Consider the following 6,162-nt stretch of genomic DNA (forward strand, 5'->3'; position numbering starts at 1 on the left):
ATGGGCAAACGACTTGAATAGTTATTTTTCCAAAGAAGATATAAAAATGGCCATAAGCACATAAAAATTATGCTTAATATCACTAATCATTGTTGTTACTGTTTAGTCGCTTAATCGTGTCGGACTCTTTTGCCACCCCGTGGATAGCAGCCCATCAGGCTCCTCTGGCCATGGGATTTTCCATGCCAAAATACCGGAATGGGTTACCGTGCCCTTCTACAGGGGATCTTCCTGACCCAGGGATCAAACTCGAGTCTCTTATGTTTCCTGCATTGGCAGGTGGGTTCTTTACCACTAGGCGCCACTTGGGAAGATCAATGAAGTTAGACCAATACATTTTTTTTTTCAGGGAGAAGCATTTTTTAACTGATGTTGTTTAAAATGAATGGTGATCTTAAAAAGCAGGCCGATTTTTAGTTACTCTTACTATGATTCTTTAATTCTCCACCTTTATTACTTACAACAGGGGCAGACCCCAACCATCATTCTACCCTTGCTGGCCATTGCCAGCAATGCTGGGATCCAGTTCCACCCAGCCACTGTGGACCAGAGCTGAGTGCTAGCGGCTGTCCTTTGGAGGCATAAAGTTCTCAATCCTTAATTTAAAGAAGCTTCTCAGGGACTTCCCTGGTGGTCCAGTGCTTAAGAATCTGCCTTCCAATGTAGGGGACGCCTTGCAGGCAACTCCCGCCCGCCACAACAAAGACACAGTAGAGCCAAATGAAAAATAAATAAAATCCTTTTTTTTTTTTTTTCCAAAAAGGAGATTCTCAAGCCCCTACAAGTAGCCGCCCCTGAGATCTGGATCAAATATTTCTCCTTTGTATTCCCGTCCCATTCTGCGCCTGGACTTTCCAAACTGAGCGCCCTGACAGTACAGACCTGGCCCCATGCATCACCATATTCTGGCCACGTGAAAGTGAAGTCGCTCTGTCCTGTCTGACTCTTTGCGACACCATGGACTGTAGCCTACCAGATTCCTCCGCCCATGGGATTTTCCAGGCAAGAATACTGGAGTGGGTTGCCATTTCCTTCTCCAGGAGATGTTCCCGACCCAGGGGTTGAACCCAGGTCTCCCGCATTGTAGGCAGACGCTTTACGGTCTGAGGCACCAGGGAAGTCCAATGGGAGTATGTCTAAAGTGGCTGTCCTGAAATGGAGTGGTCTAGGGAAGGGGGCTGGTAGCACACACGAGGTGTTGTTGAGCCCCCACCGGATGTCAAGGCCCCTCAAGTTAGGGAGAGGGGTTCTTGAAACTAACAAAACTCTTTTACTCTATGTGTTAACCAAGGAAAGCCTCACCCAGATCACTAACCCTAATTTTCAGGCAAGGAAAGCGGAGCACAGAGAGGCCAGGGGAAGAGCACACAGTTATAGGGTGAGTCACTGGCCAGAACTGGACACACACGTCCTGACCCCTCGGCCAGGACCCCGGCCACGGCCCTGCCTCTGGCCCCGGCAGCTCCGAGCTGACCTAGCGCGCCAATGTGCCGATGTCACCACAAGGGGGAGCCAGATGCCCGTTCCTGGAGTAGCCCGGCCCAGGCTGAGGGGTGGAGGGACTGCTCCTCTGAGAGCCTCACCCGCACAGCCGCGCGCGGAGCTGGTGAAGTAGGCGGACGAAGAGTTGGGCGGTTCTAAGAGGGCCGAAGCCCTGGAGCAGTGGCTGGGAGGGAGCGAGGACGAGGGAGGGGCATTTGTTGCCTCCTCTGGTCCTGCCTGGCCTGGCCCTGTTGCGAGAGGAGCAGAGCTGGAGAAAGGAAGGGCCCTCCTGGGCACAGGCTTTCTGCCCCCGCCTCCGCTCCCCTCGGTCTTGCTTAAGCGCAGACCGGACATTCCTGAAGCTCCGCAGGAAACCGGGAAATAGACTGGGAGGCCGGCGTCCCTGCAGCCCGCCAGTTCTTGCAAAGCAGCGCTCTCCCCCGCGCCCCACCCCCGGGTCCTAGGCGCCTGGACCCTGCACCCTCCTAGAACTGCCCTCCCGACCTGCTGGCCCCTTCCTCCCAGCCTGTGGGATCAGACCCATTCCCTGAGCTCCAGTACCTGCAAGAAATTGTTACTCACCACCGACCTCCAGGTGGAACTCAATCTGTCCCCCTAAACCTGGCTCTCTTCCAGGGTTCCTTCCCTAAGTGAATGGTACCAACACCCATGTGGTTATTTGACTCAGAACACTTAGGAGTCATCCTTGGCACTTTCCTCTTTCGTATCCCATTTTTCACTCCTCTCTACCTCTGGGTCCCCCCCCCCCCCCCCCCCCCACTCACTGCATCAAGTGGCCATCGCATCTCATCAGAATTGTTGCTGTGTGTCTGCACTATCCCTCCCCCAGGTAGTAGCTCTGATAATTTTTTATTTTTGGCAGCGAGTCTTGCAGGGATCTTAGTTCATCTCCAGCCAGGGATGGAACCTATGCCTCCTGCAGTGGATGTGTGGAGTCTTAACCACTGGATGGCCAAGGAAGTCCCATCTGATAATCCTTTCAAATCCTCATTCTGATCGTCTCACCTTCCTGCTCAAATCTCTCAACAGCTTCTTGGTGGCTCTTGCAATAAAGACCAAACTCTTATTAGCATGGCCCATAAAGTCCTGCATGGTCTGGTCCTTCCTCCTTCTCTGGTCCCATCCTCCTCCTTATTCTGTTTCAAATGCACTGGCCATGGGCCTCACAGGCCCTTTGCACCTGCTGTTTTCTCTGCCTGGAGTGAATCCCACCCTTCTGTCCTGTTAACTCCTACCCCCTCAGATCTCCACTCCAGCATTGCTTTCTCAAGGACATCCTCTTTGACCTCTGTGACCGGGGCAGGTCCCTCATTACTCACTCTCCTAGCCCCACATGCTTCCCCTTCCTGTATCTGTCATAGTTGTAACTGTCCATTTGGTAAGTATTATTTAATTAATGTCTGTTTCTTCCACTAGACTGTAAGCTCCATGAGCATAAGGACCATGTCAGTTTCTGTGTGCTTGAAAATCTCCAGCACCTCTGCCCCTGGCACATAGTAGGTGTTCAATGTTTCTTGAATAAATAAGTAAATTCATGTGGCCCACTTCTTTCCAAGAGTTTCCCAGATGGCTCAGTGGTAAGGAATCTGCCTGCAATGTAGGAGATGCGGGTTTGATCCCAGGGTTGGGAAGATCCCCTGGAGAAGGAAATGGCAACCCAGAATTCTTGCCTGGGAAATCCTATAGACAGGGGAGACTGGTGGGCTGCTGTCCATGGCATCGCAAGCGTCACAAAAGAGTGACTTAGAGACTAAATAACACCTTCTTTCCATCTCTGTCTCCTGAGCTTAAGCCTCTATCATCTTCTGTCTGGATCTTGGTAATCACTTCTTAACTGGTCAAGTCCCTACAGTCAAGTCCCTACTGGTTTCCCACCCAACAGCCAGAAAGTTCTAATAAAAATGCCAGTCTGACCATGTCACCTTTCCCACCCCACTTAATAGCCTTCAGTGTCTTCCCATGGCCCTTGGAATAAAATCCAGACTCTGACGCAGCCTTACAAGGCCCCACATGGTCTGGCTCACTTTGTGCCAAGTGCCACCTCCTCCTCTCTTTTTTTTTTAAATTGAAACACAGTTGATTTACAAGGTTGTGTTAGTTTCTGGTGTGTAGCCAATTTATTTTATATATGTGCGTGTGTATATATATATATATTCTTTGTTAGATTCTCTTCCATTATAGTTTATTAAAAGTTAAAAAGCTATTGAATATAGTTCCTTGTGCTATACAGTAGGCCCATGTTGGTTATCTATAGATAAGAGTTTGTATCTATTAACCCCAAACTCCTCTAATTTATCCCATCCCCCTTCTTCCCCCTTTGGTATCCATAAGTTTGTTTTCTATGTCTGTAAGTCTGTTTTTGTTTTGTAAATAAGTTCTTTTGGATCGTGGTTTTTTTTTTTTAGATTCCACATATAAGTGATATATTTGTGCTTCCCTGTTTGACTTATTTCACTCAGTATGATAATCTCTATCAACAGCCCTTCCTTAAACAAATATTGAGTGACTATGGTACCAGACATTGAGGACTCCAGTGATGAGTAAAACTAGACTCCTTCAGATCTGCTTACACTCCTCCAGATACTGAAACATATCTCCTTTCTGTGCAAGGCCTTTGCACTTGCTTTTTCCCTTGTCTAGAAAATGTTCTGTCTCCTCTGCCCAGTCAACATCTACCAGCCATCATTAATTTCAGATTAAACACCATTTATTCAAGGATATCTAATCTGATTTCAACCTAGATCCTCCTGTTAGGAGATCTTATTAATCAGATAGTCCATCTTCAGAGCACTTAACCACATTTTATATGTTTCCATTTGTGTGGTTATTTGGTTCATACCTGTCTTTCCCACCAGGAAGCTCTGGTTTTGCTTACTATCATATCCCTCTGGTGCTTAGCTGGTGCTCCACAACTGATTGAATGAGTAAATGAATAAGTGATTCTCCAGCCGCAGTATTCAGAGGGTACTGCCTTCAGGGAAATGGCATCTCTGCCTTGGTATGCATATGAGTTGGGGGCTGGGAGGGGTGTCAAGGGAGCTAGATGGGGAGAGGGCCTGGAGACTGTTCGCACCTTCCCCGCGCATCTGATCCTGGATACCTGTGCCTCGGCCCCGCGCACCTCTCCACCTCCGGCGGCTCCTGCCACAGTTCAGGGCCCTCGGCAGCACTGGTCCTGCACTCACGCCTCGGGGGCCTCTCACCTACTGAGGCCTCCCCCTGCAACTCTTCTTGCTCTGTTTCACACGGCTGGCTCCTTCTCATCCTTCAGGTCAAGCTGAAATGCTGCATCTTTAGAGGACACTTTCTCTGAGTAGGTCTTCCTGTGATGAGCTTTTCATCCAGTTCACTTCCTTCATCCTAGCTCACTCAGAAATGCATTTATGTATTTATCATCTATGTCCCTAGATGGGTTAGAAGCTTTTGACCACCATAAGAGAAAACCCAACTCCACTGGCTTAAACAACAAGGGAAGTTGTCCAGTGGTAGGACCAGTTTTGAGGTGGGTCAATTCAGTGGTGTTCTCAAGGACCTCAGTTTTCCCCGTCTCGCTGCTCTGCCCCCTTGATGTTGTCTTCATCCTCAGGTTAGCGGGATGGATACAGCAATCCCAGGCCTCATAGTAGGACTTACCAACAGGGTTTTCTCCTCCTTGATGTGTCTCACTTAACTACTGCTGTGTAACAAGTTGTCATAGAACTTGGCAGTTTAAAGTGACATTTTAACTGGAGAGGCTTCGCTGGTGGTTCTGGCAGAAGGTCTCTCATGAGGTTATTGTCAAGCTATTGACCAAGGCTGAAGTCCCCTGAAGGCTTAGCTGCAGCTGGAGGATCCACTCCCAAGTTGATTCGTGTGGCTGTTGGCAGGAGGCTTTGATGCCTCCATAGGTGGGCCTCTCCATAAGGCTGTTCCTAATGCAGGGCTTGCTGTCTTCCTCCAGAGTGAGAGAGCAACTGAGTCAGAAGCTGCAGTGTCTTTTAAGACCTAATCTCAGACATGACACACCACCACTGCCACTGTATTCTATCATCACTCAGCCCAGCCCTGGTCCTACACGAGAAGGGACTACATAGGGTATGAACACAAGGTGGTGGGAGATGCTGGGAGGTCACCTTAGAAGCTGGCTCCCACCTGGTATTTTTCTTTCAAAATGAGGGAGGAAAAAAAAAATGAGGGAGGGTTTTCTTTGTATCTGCTGACTACAGCAGATACCTAAGCCTACCTAAACCAATCACTCGCAAGGGGGCTGGGACCGTCGATTACAATCCTGATGCACCCCTGCGCTTAGGAGCCACCTCTGCTGAAGTACATAGTGGGATCCAGGAGGAAGACTGCCACCTGCACAAAATCAGGACTCTGGAATGAGGAAGGGGCAATGGGAGTGGATGCTGAGAGGGCTCCTGCGTCTCTGATGCTCACTGCTAGACTGTCGACTCCAAGAGAACAGAGACCCGTGTCTTTTCTTCCTCCTTGCATCCCTGGCATAGAGCTCACTGCCTAGTATAGAGTAGATGTAACCATTTTTGCTAAATGAATGAATGAAAGGCAAAATGGAAGGCCGCCAGCAGGACCTCAGGGACTGGTTACCAGGTAGGGCTGGATATCCACAGGCCACTGGGTCCTCAAGTTCTTCTCAGAACTCAGGAGGACGCCTGCTCC

Source organism: Odocoileus virginianus, chromosome 5 (assembly GCF_023699985.2).
Source record: "Odocoileus virginianus isolate 20LAN1187 ecotype Illinois chromosome 5, Ovbor_1.2, whole genome shotgun sequence".
NCBI classification, from domain to species: Eukaryota; Metazoa; Chordata; class Mammalia; order Artiodactyla; family Cervidae; genus Odocoileus; species Odocoileus virginianus.